We start from the raw sequence: 13,945 nt of genomic DNA on the forward strand, positions 1-13,945 counted from the left end.
GTCAGTCCGAGTGTTCTCGAACGTCGCCGGGACAAGGTGGCTGGTATACCGGAACCTGCAAGGAGTCAACGGTGGGAACTGTCACCGCCCCGTCTGGAAAGTGATCCTGGGCTTCCAACAAGGTTCGACTGCTGTTATCAATAACTCAGGTGAGCCGAGGAGAGAGCAATTGGCGAGTTTGTTTTCGCTCGATAGGTTTTAATTACGCGGCGCGTAATTTCTTACTTTCAAATGGCGTGCTGTTCTTTTTTTTTCAGGCGTTTATCTTGTTTTATGTTGTACACGTTTTAGGCAACCCTGAAAGTAAACGACGAGGAGGCATGCATCGATTGCGAGCGACGCAGGCTTTTGTTGGCGAAAGCCGCGGTTCTCGCCAAAACAATTGCCTAAGGGGAAACAAAAGAAACATGTCGTATAAGACCTTTTCGTAGGCGAATGGTATGCTCGAGTTATGCCACAACGTCTTTCGTAGCATGCGGAGCTCTCGCATTCCGTAATGAGCTCGCATGGGAAGTATTCCCTTCTATAATTTCCACGTTAATGAGATCATTTGTATCACGCAACAACTGCAAGTACTATGCCCGCGCAATGTGCGCGAATGAGGCAGCGTGACGCTATCTATCCTTGCTGGCCTTACTTTAAAGAAAGCAGTGCGTAGAACTCAGAGCTCGCGGAGCGACGGAGGTTTGCGAGAGTTGGGCTTCTCCTTTCGCTCGCCTGCTGCGTGGCGGAGCAGACGCGGTTGAGCAAATTTGCGTAGGATCGTTGGAGGATAAGTGGCGTGCGCAACGGTGAGCTTTCGGCGGAAGGATATTTGCACATACTGACTGGCTGACGTCGATGAGGGGAAGTAGGAGAAAAGAAACGTAACGTGGACGAGCACATAGACGCAACGCGAGAGTGTTGTTCTGGTGAGGCGTCTTTAGGGGCATGTGAGGGTAGCTCAACAACACAACGTGTCTGTGCTCTATCACATCACGCTCTGATATCTGCTAGACTTAGCGAAAGCACCAAATGATCGATCGATTGATTGGTTGTTATTTAACGCGCCAAGACTACGGCCTGCGCTACGAGAGACGCCGCGGTGAAGAGATTGTGCCACTTTTGCTTGTTCTGCGAGTGTATCCAGATTTTGCCACGATAAACGGAAGTGAAAGGTTGTCGCATTTGAGAACTGTTCCGAAGTGAACAGTATTCGCATATCACCTTAATGTGTCACGAACTCGTTGAAGACGGCTGGCGCCCAGCGTTCGTACGAATATCTTTTGCGCACACGTACGGACATGTTTGCCAATAATAACCCTGTCATACGCATGCTTTTAGAAAGTGTTCAAATTAAAGACGATTTGAAATTGGCGAGCTCCATTAGTTTCCTTCCGCGAGCTTGTGCAAAGGAGCCAATCGCGACCGAAACAATTCTACCCCTTTGGGACTCGAACGCGATCGATGATTTTTATCCCGTATGATGCCGGTATATGAAGCGTTCACCCGCTGACGTATACGTATCAATAACACTGTGACACATGATACATAATTGCTAGAGAGATGCCGAACGTCCAGCGTACAATGGAGGGTCCGTACTAACAAAATGTTTAATACGGAAGACTGGTTCGCGCGAATAGGCGCAAGCCCAATGGACCGCAGGTCGACCCATGGCTTCTTATTGCTGCCTCTGTTTTTACACTGACATCCACGATAATGACATTTCATGGTGTATTCGCGTATTTTCAGGCATAGGGTGTTCTAACAGGGTTGCATTGTGACGCTGTAAGTTGCCACCGCTGTACCACTTTCTGGATAGGCACTGTAATGTTTTTGCACTTAATCAAGGAGAGTATGTAGCCCAGTATATTGGACCTGTAAATATATACGAAAGCGAACAAACAAGTGGTGGTGAATGACGCCTCCTCGAAACAGTTAGGTGATGTAGTAACCTAATATGTAATTTACTGCGTGTTCTTACATTATTTTACCTGCCCATGTACAGATTGTGATCATATCAGCACGAGCACAATTTAGCACTGAATTTTTTTTACGTGTTGGCGCCCATGCCTGTGTTCGGTGAGCGAGAAAGCCTATCGTTCGGAACTGCATAGGTGCGCTGTTTTTAATACATCTGATAATAAAATTGTTCAGCCTTCGCTACGTTAAGCTTATCTTAAAATTTTAACGTATACATTTCGCTTGGAAACAAAATAATTAAAAATGTGCACTTTTGAATGAGTGCGTCCTTTTTCCTTCGCTTTGTTTGTATTTGTTATTCCATTTTTTTAGTAATCGGTGTTTTGTGCTAAACGCATTCGTTAATTGTGCATGTCTCTCTTAACGTTATGGTAAAGTGTGGCACGACCTTTTTATTGGAGTAGTAATAAAACTTGCCCTTAGCATTGTCCTCGGGAGATTTGTCTGTGGCCGCATTGAGCGCAAAATTAAATAAGGCGCTGAACTAAAGCGAGACAGAAACAAAAAGAAAAGAAAGAGTTCCGCGAGGAAACGTAGATTAAGGAGGTCTCGCATGATGCGCCGATGCATAGACGATTAACAGGCCGGCAGTCGTGCAGCCGCTTTAACTGTCCATCAGTAACTTCTTTCTGTGTTTGTTCTGCAGGCAATGTAAACTTGTTGTAAAGCTATTTGTATCTGCTTCCATTCTTTCTTTTTTTTTCAATGCGTGACTGCGTCGACATGAAGACTATCACGTCTTAATACTGTGGCGGCGAGAGCAAACGAGATTCCCCGGCCGCGCAGACGGGACGGTGGGAAGACAATATCGAGGTAGATATCAGGACCAAGAAGTTATGCACATGAGTACAACATGAGGGAAAGTTCAACGTCCCGAATATTTGCATACATGTAGCCGTTCTATGGAATCCCCTGAAAGAAGGCTCTAAATATCATTATTAAAGTGGTTTACGATAATGAAGTATATTTTTTCTTCAACCCTATCTTAAGTTCTTTGGTCGGAAAAGGTTGATTATCAGTAAGAAGAAAATTAGGGCGAAACTTGTTTTGATTTTTTTCAATATTTTGTTCTTATTTCACGCCGAGGACTCGGCACTGGTACGTCAATGTGACATTACTTATTTTGAAATACTTTCTTGTATTTCGGTTTATCCGAGCACACAGAATTGTCTAAATTTGCTAGATTGAGTCATAGCTTTCTTTTGAGCATTATAGCCATTATTTAAACGACTGACTACACCCCGGCTGATGCTGTCAAAATCTTTGACGTCACGGCGAACTGGTACGAGGAGACGAGGCAGAATAGCCACCTGGTCTTTTTGTGTCTCCTTCTTTTTTGCTTATTTTTTTGCGTCTTTTCTGGCTTAATTACCAAACGTCCTATCATGGCAAGAGTATCATTCTTCATGCTGCAGAGGCGTGCCTTACTGCTACCATTTTGTTTACCTGTACTCATTTAAGCGCCACCCTTAACAGCATTAGATGGCCCAAAGAAAACGTCAATGATTGCATTCAGAACAATGATGGTACATCGGGTTGAAAGGGGCAGCAGGTTCCATAAGCCTACGCAGTGCCATCGCTTCTTCAATATCTGGTATTTATTTTATCGTTGCCGAGGCGTCGTTGCCACGACAGCTTGATAATTCCATTTTTTTTAATCGACGCATTGACATACAAACAAGCCGCAACAGCGACAACCGTAAAACATCGATACCGTATATTTCCTCTGCAATGCGATACAGCTTACAGACCGAGGATGTCATACAATATGATACGCTCGAACAGGAGAGGCGCGTTTGCCCTCTGTTCTGATGTCATTCATTGCGACGGCGGATTAAGATAACGCATACGACAAACGGAGCAAGCAGAGGCGAGCAGTAAAACGCCGGAAAAACCTTTTGACAGCGAAGAGAGCGACGGAGAGGCGCCACCCATCGGGTCTGTAGTTTCTCCGCCGTTCACCAGATGGCGACAGCGCCGCCTTCTCGAGCGCCGCGGGTAGTCTCGTTTCGACGAAGAAGCGCGTCCCCTCCGGCCTTGTGAGGAGTGCTGCAGAGAGACGGACGTAGTATTAGCTCATTGTCTTGCAGGACACCATGCGCGGAGGTTGCGCGATGAAAGAGTGATTTGTGTTCGTAAGATTTTTTTGTTTCGATGCACAAAAGTCGGACGTTGATGTCTGACAGAAAGGCCCCAGCTGTATTCTTTCGGCTCTTTGCATATATTATTACTATATATATATATATATATATATATATATATATATATATATATATATATATATATATATATATATATATATATATATACGTTTCTTCTTTTTTTTTTCACTGCGAATCACATCAAGAATAAGTGACCCTTGCCTGAAGCAGGATGTTATTTTTCATTCGATCCTCAGCTGGACCTACATTCAGCTGGAATTGCGTTCCTGTGCTGCTTGGTCCTCTTTATTGCATCATTACTTTTTATTAAACTTGCAAACCTTGTGGCAAATTTTGAATGCGCCGCGTAGTTGCTGTACATAAAGAAGTTTGCATCTTTGTCAGCATAGTATAATGTATTTATAGAGAGGATTCTCTTGCATTAAAATAATAGCAGTAACTAATAAAAAAGAAAAAAAACACAGGTAGATTAGACGCGGTGCTGTACTGGGCCAGTTGCGAGTATTTCTTTTTTCCCTCGTCCTCCCGTACTTCTCGGCCTGCCGTTTTGCACTGTATTTTAATGACACAAGCCGCTGTTACAGAACACTAATCTAAGACTATTGCGTATGCCATCGATGGAAATTGAGGCTTTTTTGACCTCAGTTTTCGTTGTTTTAGCTCTGCTCCGCCAAACCGAAGTGAACACATTGTTGAACAGGTTCCCTGCTTGTTCAAAGCCCTATGTGCCGAGCCGAAGCTCTATCTGTCACACTATTTAAGATAGAGAGAGAGTCAAAACACTGAGCTGAGACGCTTCGATGCGTTCATATTTTGATGACAGTATACGAGCGCGTCGAACTTAGCCGGCAGTTCACATCGTGAGCTCTTCCTATTCGTGGCTGCTGGCACCACCGAGCATCTGTAGATCTATAAGCAGTGCATTTTGTGGGAGTAGTGCACTTTTTTTCGTGAACGAGGTTTTAGGAAATCGCCATTGCACAACTCTCCGGACCGCCATTGTGAAATAAAGATAAAGGTGAACCTTCGCACCGGTTTACTCGTGTATATATATACGGCTGTGCCACGCGCTTAACGTCAGCCGCGTTTGACCCCAGTGCCAAACTAGCGAGTTCGCGCGTGACGCCTCGCGTTCACACCCACATAGAAGGTTTTGCGCGCCTCGCACCCGAGCTACACCCTTCCTTTGGCTTAGTACATACCGCCCATAGGACAAGCGCGCTCGTCAAGGTAACTCATTTTCCATTGGACTCACGTCGCGACGTGGGACGAAACCCGCAGCGCGGTGTACAACGAACGCGACAGAATCCGCAGCATGTGCTCGAGACGCTGCGGAACGCGAACACACCGAGGCGTTCACACTTAGCGCGGCGGCACTCCATACGCGACCGGCTTGCTTTATGTAACGCAACACTTAGGCGGCTCCTGGATTATGATAGCGGCGCCTCGTTAATGGCTCCTTTAGCAGCGCGTATTTTCCCCTCCCAGCTGTCATCACCGCGCCATTTCCGCCATGAGGAGCGTTGCCAAGTCGAGGCCTTGGTTCGCCGTTGGCTTCGCCATATCCTTGCGGCCGTGTGTGCGGGCGCGAGGAGCATTTCAATGACTGGCGCTGCGCTGTGTGACAGGTTAAGTGAGGCACGGCGTTCTGCTCGAGGGCTTATTTTCTTGCTTGAAGTCTCCTCGCTCCTCTGTCCTTTTGAAATGTGCGCGCATAGGGAAATAGCACGTGGACAGCGATTATGGACTTGCTGGTTGAGCGCATTGCACAACGCAGCTAGTTTTTTTTTTTTTTCTTCTCCAGATTCAAGTGCGTGAGTCGCCTGCATTTGCCGCACTGCACGCATGCTTGCTAGGTGGGCGTATGAGAAAGACAAAAGAAAAGAAAGAGGAGAGATAAAGAAGCCTAAAGAAGTAACTCGAACGTAGATCACGTGATTGATAATACGAATACAAAAAACGACTGCAGTGCAGTGCAACGCAGTGCAACGTTACCACAGAAGCTCGAGCACGGCTGAGTATATAGGCAGTGTGTAGATCCTGCAGACGGCGTTAATTCTTGGAAGTTAAGCGGCTGGCTTTCTCTTGGCTTGAGAGGAAATGCGGAAGTGTCCTGAATCAGTGATTGCCCCACAAAGCCCCCAGGGGGGGAGGGGCGTGTACAAGCCCCCTTGTTTTTCTGAAGCCACCCCCTTAACTCCTAACGATTTTCTTGCTATTGTCTTACAAAGGGCGGGGATCTTGTTTTGTGACCGCAGAAGATTGGCATGTACACGAACGAACACGTTATCCCCCCCCCCCCCCCCCCCCATAGCTGGCTCGTGTTGAAGAAACCACGGCTTCCACGCGAAAAAAACGTACGGGCGAATACGATGACCACTCGGACTTTTATGTAGTTGACGTGAAGCAATTGTTCACAATCGTTGTTATGAGTGTTGGACACAAACGTTGCTAGTCGTACGCTACTACATGTTAACGACACAAATAATTCAAAGTGACTACCGCTTACAATCCCCCTCTCACCTAGAAATGTAAACACGCCCCGTAATATCAAACACTAATCGCCTTGCTGAGCTTTGGACGGAACGATTTGTTCATAGCTCATCAACAGGTTAAGCGTTTCAAAGGCCGCGTACCTCTGTGGCATGAAAGCCGCGCGCAATGCGTGTCGCGCCTCCTCACCGGCGTGTCTAGCGGTTGCGGTTAATGACGAGCGTTGTTGACCCGCATTCAAGAGCCGTTTATTGAACGCCGCACTCTCAAATCCAAGCTCGTGAGAGCTTTGAATGGAGCGTGTTTTTATCGTTCGCAGCCATTACTCTGTAAACGCAACACTTTACAGGCCATATTTTACAGGGCTGGAAGAGAGAAAGAGCAGAATGGAGAGGGAGAGGGAAGACGCGCTCGAGCGCGGAGCGTGTACAAATACTACTTCGGGGGTCGTTTGCGCGCCAGTAGTAAATAGCGAATGGCGCGGGCCATTTACGTGCGTGGTAACTTCTGACATGCAGCAAGCAGCGCTTTCGACGACCTCCCGGTTCTTGTTTTTTTTTTATGACGAGACTCTCTCGCTCGCGGGCGTTTTCTAGGACTGAGACAGAAAGGGGAATTCAGAGGTTTCCTCTTCCTCAACGACGACCGAGAAGCCGAGCAGACGACGACCTGTAAAACGTGTCGCATCGAGCCGACGTGCGGTCAAGTTCCTGTGCCACGCACCATCGCAGTGACGGTTATCGCTGACAAACGCAACCAAACTTCCGGACGCGACGGTCTACCGCGCGCGAGCAGCTTGTCGCTCCGTCTCCAGATGGCGGTACGGGCTTTGTGCTGGCCACGCTCTGCGACTCGGTTCTCCTGCGCGGGCTGCGCCGGCGAGATGGGAGAGAAGGGCAAAGACGCAGAAGAGGAGGAGACCACTTTTGTATTGGGCGAGCGAGAGAGAAAAAGAAAGACGCGTCCGATCGAACAGCGCTGTGTGTGCGCCGAGTGTAGAGGTTGCTGGAGGGTGGGGGGCGCATTCGCGAGGAAGAGGAGGGTAATAGCTGAAGCCCGAGCGAGAGAGAGAGAGGGCACGCCCGAGGCGGCACAGCGGTGGTGGTGGCGGCAGCGTCGTCGGGGCAGGCGCAGGCAGGCAGGCGGTGAGGGGCTGGCTGACTGCCGCCTAGAAAACGAAAGCGGAGCCCGGCAGCAGAAAAGAGGGAGTCGCGCTCAGTGATCATTGGGGAGCGCGCCGGGATGCCGCGGTTCGCCGCCACGTCGTCCTGCCGCGATCGTAGTCGTGCGCCGTGCCGGCCCCAGCAGTCCGTCAGCCGCCCCGAGGCGCACGTGCGTGCGCGGGAGTCACCGCGGTGCTGGCTCGCTCGTGTGTGCGCGTGAGCGGAGCCATGAAGCTGCAACGACGTCGCACCGCCCGCAGCAGCAGCGCGTACCCGTCGCGACGCCGTCGGACCGCGTCGTCGGTGTGTACTCGGGCAGCGTCAGCATCGTCGTGCGCGCCCCTGCCAGCCATGGGCTGATGCGCGCACAGCGCGAGGACACGGCGTGCCGCGCGTGTGCGTGTTGTTTTGCCGAGAGAAACAGCGAGTGAGCGAACCTCGTTTTTTTGCGGCAACGACGACCTTTCTTCTTCGTCTCCTGTGGTGGTGGGAAGACCGTGTATATCTCTGCCAAGTTGTTACACACACACACCTCTTCGGCACTCGGAGTTCTTCTGGACGGGAACGACCGCAACGTTTGAGTGGACATCCCGTCGGACGCCTGTCGAGTTCCTCTTCCTCTTGGAGCCGTAGCGAAAAAAAATATTCCTGAGAACCAGATCGACCGAAACCTCCTTCGTCTTCTTCTGCGCTACTTGTTTGGACACAGCCGCGAGAAACTTCAAGAAAGCCGACACTACCCGTCCCAGCTCTGCAGCGTCGTCGCGCACAATCGTGAGTACCATTATTCACTGTCCGTCCGCTTTCGCGAGAACCGCACGCGCCGCCGCGGGTTAGGCGAGACCGCGCGTCCGAACGTGGCCTGTACCCGAAGTCCGTGCCGAGCTCGGACGTCGGGCCCTCCCCGTAGCCGGTCCTGTCCGGCGGCCGATATTTACGAGAGCGGTAGCCGCGCGTTTTAGGGGCCTTTACGACACACGGCGACGGCGCGCGCGCTCTCTCCTCGCGTGAAGCGGTCGGTGCTCTGCGCCCGGCCCTTCGGGAACCGTCGGCGCGGTTTTAAAGATGGCCGGATAAATACACGCTGTCGGCGTCATTATACGGCTTGGCTGCTGTAATTTATACGCTCCCATAAAACGGATGCTTCCTGCTTTATTTGCTGCTGCCGCTCTCGCCACGAGGCAGCACACCGGTTCGGCCCGCGCGCTTGTATAGAAAAGGCACGGTGTCAGCGGCGTGATGCGCGCTGATGCTTGCTGCGGCGCCGATCTGTCTTGTCAGTTCCTCTTTGCGTTTTTCTTTCTTTCTTTTCCTCCCCGTGATATCAGCTACGGCGGCGATCGGGTATGCTCTATGGGCACCTTTAATTGGCGCGTCATTTCAGACTTGGTCTTGTACACATCTTTCTTTGTTTGTTTCATTCATTTATTTTATTGTTCCTGACATCTAAGCTGAGAGCATAGAGTAGAGTATTGGACGAATCTATACCCCTCAGTGGTTAAGACGCGTGTGGTCTAGCGACGTTTGGAGACGCGTTGTGAATTGCTCCACGTCATTGTCAGCTGACGAGTCATGCGCTGTTATTAGAAATTTGATGGTTCGCACATTTTTTTTTCCGATTCTATAGTCCATTTGCTGTACGGCTTCACGTTGGAGCACATTTCACTGTTTGCTTTGACCTTGGAACGACATCAGTGGATTAAATCATTGGAGCAGCTACATTTGGCCTTCAGTGGCACTATATAACGCTGTGAGTGCAAGAAAAGGTGATCTGCTTGTAATAACTCGGAACGTGGATTTTGCTGACCCCCCAACAAACTGACACCTTTCCTTAGTGATGTGATTCTTTAAACAAACTACTTCATGTTCTTAAGAGAGATAACACTTTTGAAATAACGTTATCTGTAATCAAAGTGTGCGAGGTTATTCTGCGAGTGGGCATAATATTCCGTTATGATGAACGTTAGCTTCGGCTACTGAATCGCGTTGAACGTGTGGGTATATCGCTACATTACCCTACACCCTTTCCTGGCTAAAAAAAACTAACAAATAAACTGTACATTACACAGTATGTGTAGGAACTCGACTTTTGGCTACCTTTGTCAAATTTAGTCCTCCCCACGACAGCGTATGATTGATCCGAGATTAATGTGTTCATCGTATATATAGCGCGTACGAGTCAGTCAGTGAATGATATAAGCACAGTCGCCTGACAGAATGCGGTGGTTTTCAAGTCGCGCTGCACTTGTATCCGGTGTGTGTATATATGTATATACGGGTGTTGAGCTACACCGGAGATCGGGACAAACTGCCTCGACCCCGATGCCAACTTCAATGACCTCCGCGTCATGTTTGAGCAGGGTAGCTGGTTTAATGGCCCTGTTTACGAGAAAGAAGAGCGCCCGTTAGCCTACATGTAAAAAAAGAAACGTGAACCGAACGTCGAAAAAGCCGCGCGGAGTTTATTGGCATCGTCGCGCAAAAAACAGACCAGAAGATACACACATCTGGTTTCCCTGCGTTGTGCTGATGTTAAATTAATTTCCTCGCCAAGTTCAAATCCCCGTGCGTATACGCTGCTCACAGGCGCGGCTTCGGGGCTCGGAGGGGGAAGCGCAGTTTCCGGTGATCATTCATCTCTCTATACCCACACGATGGGAGTTGGTTACTTATAACCGCTGCTCTCGTTTATTAGTACACCACCGTGCATACATCGTCTCGCTGGAGTAATCCTGGTGGCGTGTTGGAATACATTTGGTGTGTGCTGATTGCGCGCATACAAGGTCACCGCACTGCTAAAACACGTGATGTACGTATGCATATCTCCATCATTCTTTCGCAGTGATTGTGGCGAGCGCGTGCGACAAAAACAAGAACAGCAACATTCGGGACCGACTTTATACAGTGGCGTTCGAACAGTAATGCGTGAACGCCTATTAATGCGCTAATGAATGATAGCGAAGCCGTACGTCAGCCAGTGCGAAACAGTTATTAGAGGCTCACAAGCCTTCCGAATCAGTTCGGTATTGTGCGCGTATCGCTTTTATCTCCCCTTTAGCCATTCGAGGTCCTTAATCTATATTCTAAGCATGCAAGGTTACCGAAGTTCCGCGATGGTTTAGGAACTTTACTGTTGCGACACATAGAACCTGCAGGCGCACAGTTGCGGATAGGTTGACGTCTGCTTAAGTCTAGCACCGTTGCTGAGACCGAAAAAAAAAAAAGCCACGGAAGTTGCTCACTCTCGCTCGTCCGCTTGCGTTAATCCAATAGCGAGCTATTCGCTTAAATCTCGCGTAGGCTGCCCGCAATGTCAGCGACAGTGTTTCTGTCGCATAGGCATTTGGATTCCTCGAATAGATGTTGTGGAGCAACTATTCAACGCCAACAGGTTCAGTAGACGTTATCACTAGCTTCGCTTTCTTGCTTGCGTTCGCCGAACGTTAGAATTCGCTTTGCGTGCAGCTTACGCTGCAGTCTTTCACCGGGACGAGCATTCTTTGAGGGCAGCGTATTGAGCAAGGTTACAGTGACGGCCGACATGCTTGTATAATGCCCGGGTCATTTGAAGCAGCAGCGACCCGAATGGCTGGCTGGGTAGTTATCACCGCATCAAACGAGTCGTAGCCCGTGAAAGGGATGTTTATGAGGACCATTAAGGCATTCCTTGTGGGCCATATATACACAAAGAGGCAGTCATTTGATAGGCAATAAACGCGTCGTTTTCGCAGCTGCCTTTGATCGGTGTTAACATCTATATATGCTTAGTGGTTAATTTTGATTGCCCGTGCGGCGTTACTTTGGGCACGCGCTTCAGACTAAAGAATGGCTTTTACTCGAATGCTTGCAGGCAGTCGTGGCGTATCCAGTCCTCAAGGCATCGTGTAGTAATGTTCATTCATAATGTCAATTACGGAGTACAAGGTATAGGCGGAATGGAAGACTAAGTTTTTATTGAAGAGGGGCTTCCGTGGTGTTGTTGCTTTCGCGCAATTCTCATTGTTTTTTTTTTTTTTTCAAAATATGGCGCTTTTAACGAGGCTGCGCGTCGACTTTTCCCACGACAGGCAATGGCTTGCGGAGCCGTGTAGATTGACGTTTTAAATTTGAGTCCTCTTAAACCTGCTTGTACTATCAGTACGCATCGGTAGGGCCTTCAGCCGTGCCACGATACAGGACCTTCACCGCATAACATTCACAAGTGATCTCAGTGTAACACACATGCACGCGCACACACTCCTCTCTACGGCAGCGACCAACTTATAGCGCCTATCGATATTACGTGGTAACCCCTGTGTATATCTCTCGGAACCAACTTGTTGGCGTTGTGGCTATGGCGTATCGGCACTAAGCCCGAGGTATAGCGGGATCCAATCCTGGCCAGGGCAGCCGCATTTCGATGGGGGCAAAATGCTATAAGAAGCCCGTGTATCGTGCATTAATTAGGGTGCACGTTAAAGAACCCTCGGGTGGTCAAAACGAATCCGGAGTTCGCCACTGCCTCTTAATCGTATCTTGGATTTGGCACGCAAAACCCCAGAATTTTACTTAAGAGTTTAAACGCTTCACGCGTCTCTCGGATCGGCCGCTTACATATAGGCGACTGCCCACGCATGCAGAGCGCCGTATACACGCAGCAGCGGTCTCCCCGTTCTGCCACGTCCTCTCGCTTCTCCTACACAGCGCTTTCACGCGTCCTGCAATTTCTGTTTGCCGCGTTGTCTCCGTTTTGCAGCTATAGGGCCTTCCTTACTTTCTTTTTGTCTGTTTCGCCGGCTGCATACCTTCCCTGGCCGCTTGCCTGCGCCCCTCGTGGCGGTTGTTCGTCGCACGGTTGGCGCATGTGCCGTGCCCCGCGAGCCGCCGTGCAGCTTGCGCGCTCGGCGAGCGAGGAAAGGGTCGGCCCGCGCTTAGAAGCTGACCGTCGGGCTCTCCCCGCGTGTCTTGGCGATGGCTATCGGCGTGTGCTCGCAGCGAACACGAGGTGCGACGGCTCTTGAGAACCGCTTGGGGGACACGTGCTCGTTTACGGCTCGTTCGGCCGCAAGTCGACAACGAATGCGATAGTTGCGCGGACCTTCCGTGGTGTGCCCTTGTTGTCGTGGAAAGGACTTCTTGCTCTGGTTCTTTCTTTTTTCCTTTCTTTTCTCTCTGTGTGTGTGTTCGTTTATCTCCTTTATTTCTTCACTAACGACGTGCTTTATTGAACCAGTGTTTCCCGGTAAAGAGGCGTTTGGTAAGCGCGTATGTGTGTGTATAGGCTCTTATATTATGCTGCGGTTATTTTTGTTTGCGTCCCGTATGCGCGCTACGAGGGCCTTGTAATCGCGGTAATCCACGTTTTGTTGTCGCGCTTTATCGCCTTTCGTTCTTGGGCGTCAAGCAACGAGATGAAAAGAGATAATAGATCTATACGATAGGCAGAGAGATGTGGCTTGGCCTGAACCCAGCTTCCTCTAGCCGGGGAATGTGGATGAAAAGAAGTGACTGTGGTTAAAACTGTGGCGAAGGAAGTCCGTGCGACGCAGCAGCATTACTGAAGCTAGGGGTTCAGTCCGTTGTCCCGTAAACTGATAAAGAAGGGGAGCTCAAAGCCGTGACGGAACGACTAACACTCATAGAGCTGGCCGTATACCTCTGAGCGCTTTTTTCCCTTCTTTTCCTTTTTATTTCTTTTCTGTTCCTTCTTTTTTTGTTCGTTTATAAAGTACAGGGTCATTCATACACTTCGCGAAATGTCAGCTCGTCAGTTTGTCTGTATCCTCCCGCGACCTGAAGAGAGCCCGGAAGCATATAATGGCTTTTCAAGTCGGTTTTATTACCGACTCGCACGTTAAGATAGAAACACATTTTTAGAGATAGTGCAATGGTTAGGGACCAAACGCGGGATCTCTATACATGTGCACATGGTCATATACGACTGTGCGCCGCCCGTCTTTCCATAAACATGCTGGTGAATACGCAACACTGTGTGATACGTGGGTGGCCGTGTTGATGTTCAAGTCCGGGATTTTCATGTCATCTCGCGGTGTTCAAAACGCGCTTCAGGGTTGATCTTCTCTTATGACAACGCGACAGTCTGTATAAAATTAGTGTCAATTTTCTCGAAATGCTCACAGTAAGAATATGATTAAAACGCTTTCAGTCGCTCGCATTTCATTTCGT

At 49.3% G+C, this 13,945-nt stretch overlaps 1 protein-coding gene across 3 annotated transcripts in view; it reads left to right on the top strand.

Moving 5' to 3' along the window:
• Nucleotides 1-12: 12 nt before the first annotated feature.
• Nucleotides 13-13,945, top strand: part of LOC139059091 (homeobox protein abdominal-B-like) — a 77,944-nt gene continuing 64,011 nt past the window's right edge. Inside the window, exon 1 of one of the 3 annotated variants that reach the window (XM_070536993.1) lies at nt 13-149. The gene's annotated coding sequence lies outside the window, so the exon portion shown is untranslated. Of the gene's footprint in view, nt 150-7,691; nt 8,555-13,945 lie in introns of those variants that run through there. The other 2 variants (XM_070536992.1, XM_070536994.1) reach the window with 2 other exon arrangements.

Source organism: Dermacentor albipictus, chromosome 4 (assembly GCF_038994185.2).
Source record: "Dermacentor albipictus isolate Rhodes 1998 colony chromosome 4, USDA_Dalb.pri_finalv2, whole genome shotgun sequence".
In the NCBI taxonomy this organism is placed as follows: domain Eukaryota; kingdom Metazoa; phylum Arthropoda; class Arachnida; order Ixodida; family Ixodidae; genus Dermacentor; species Dermacentor albipictus.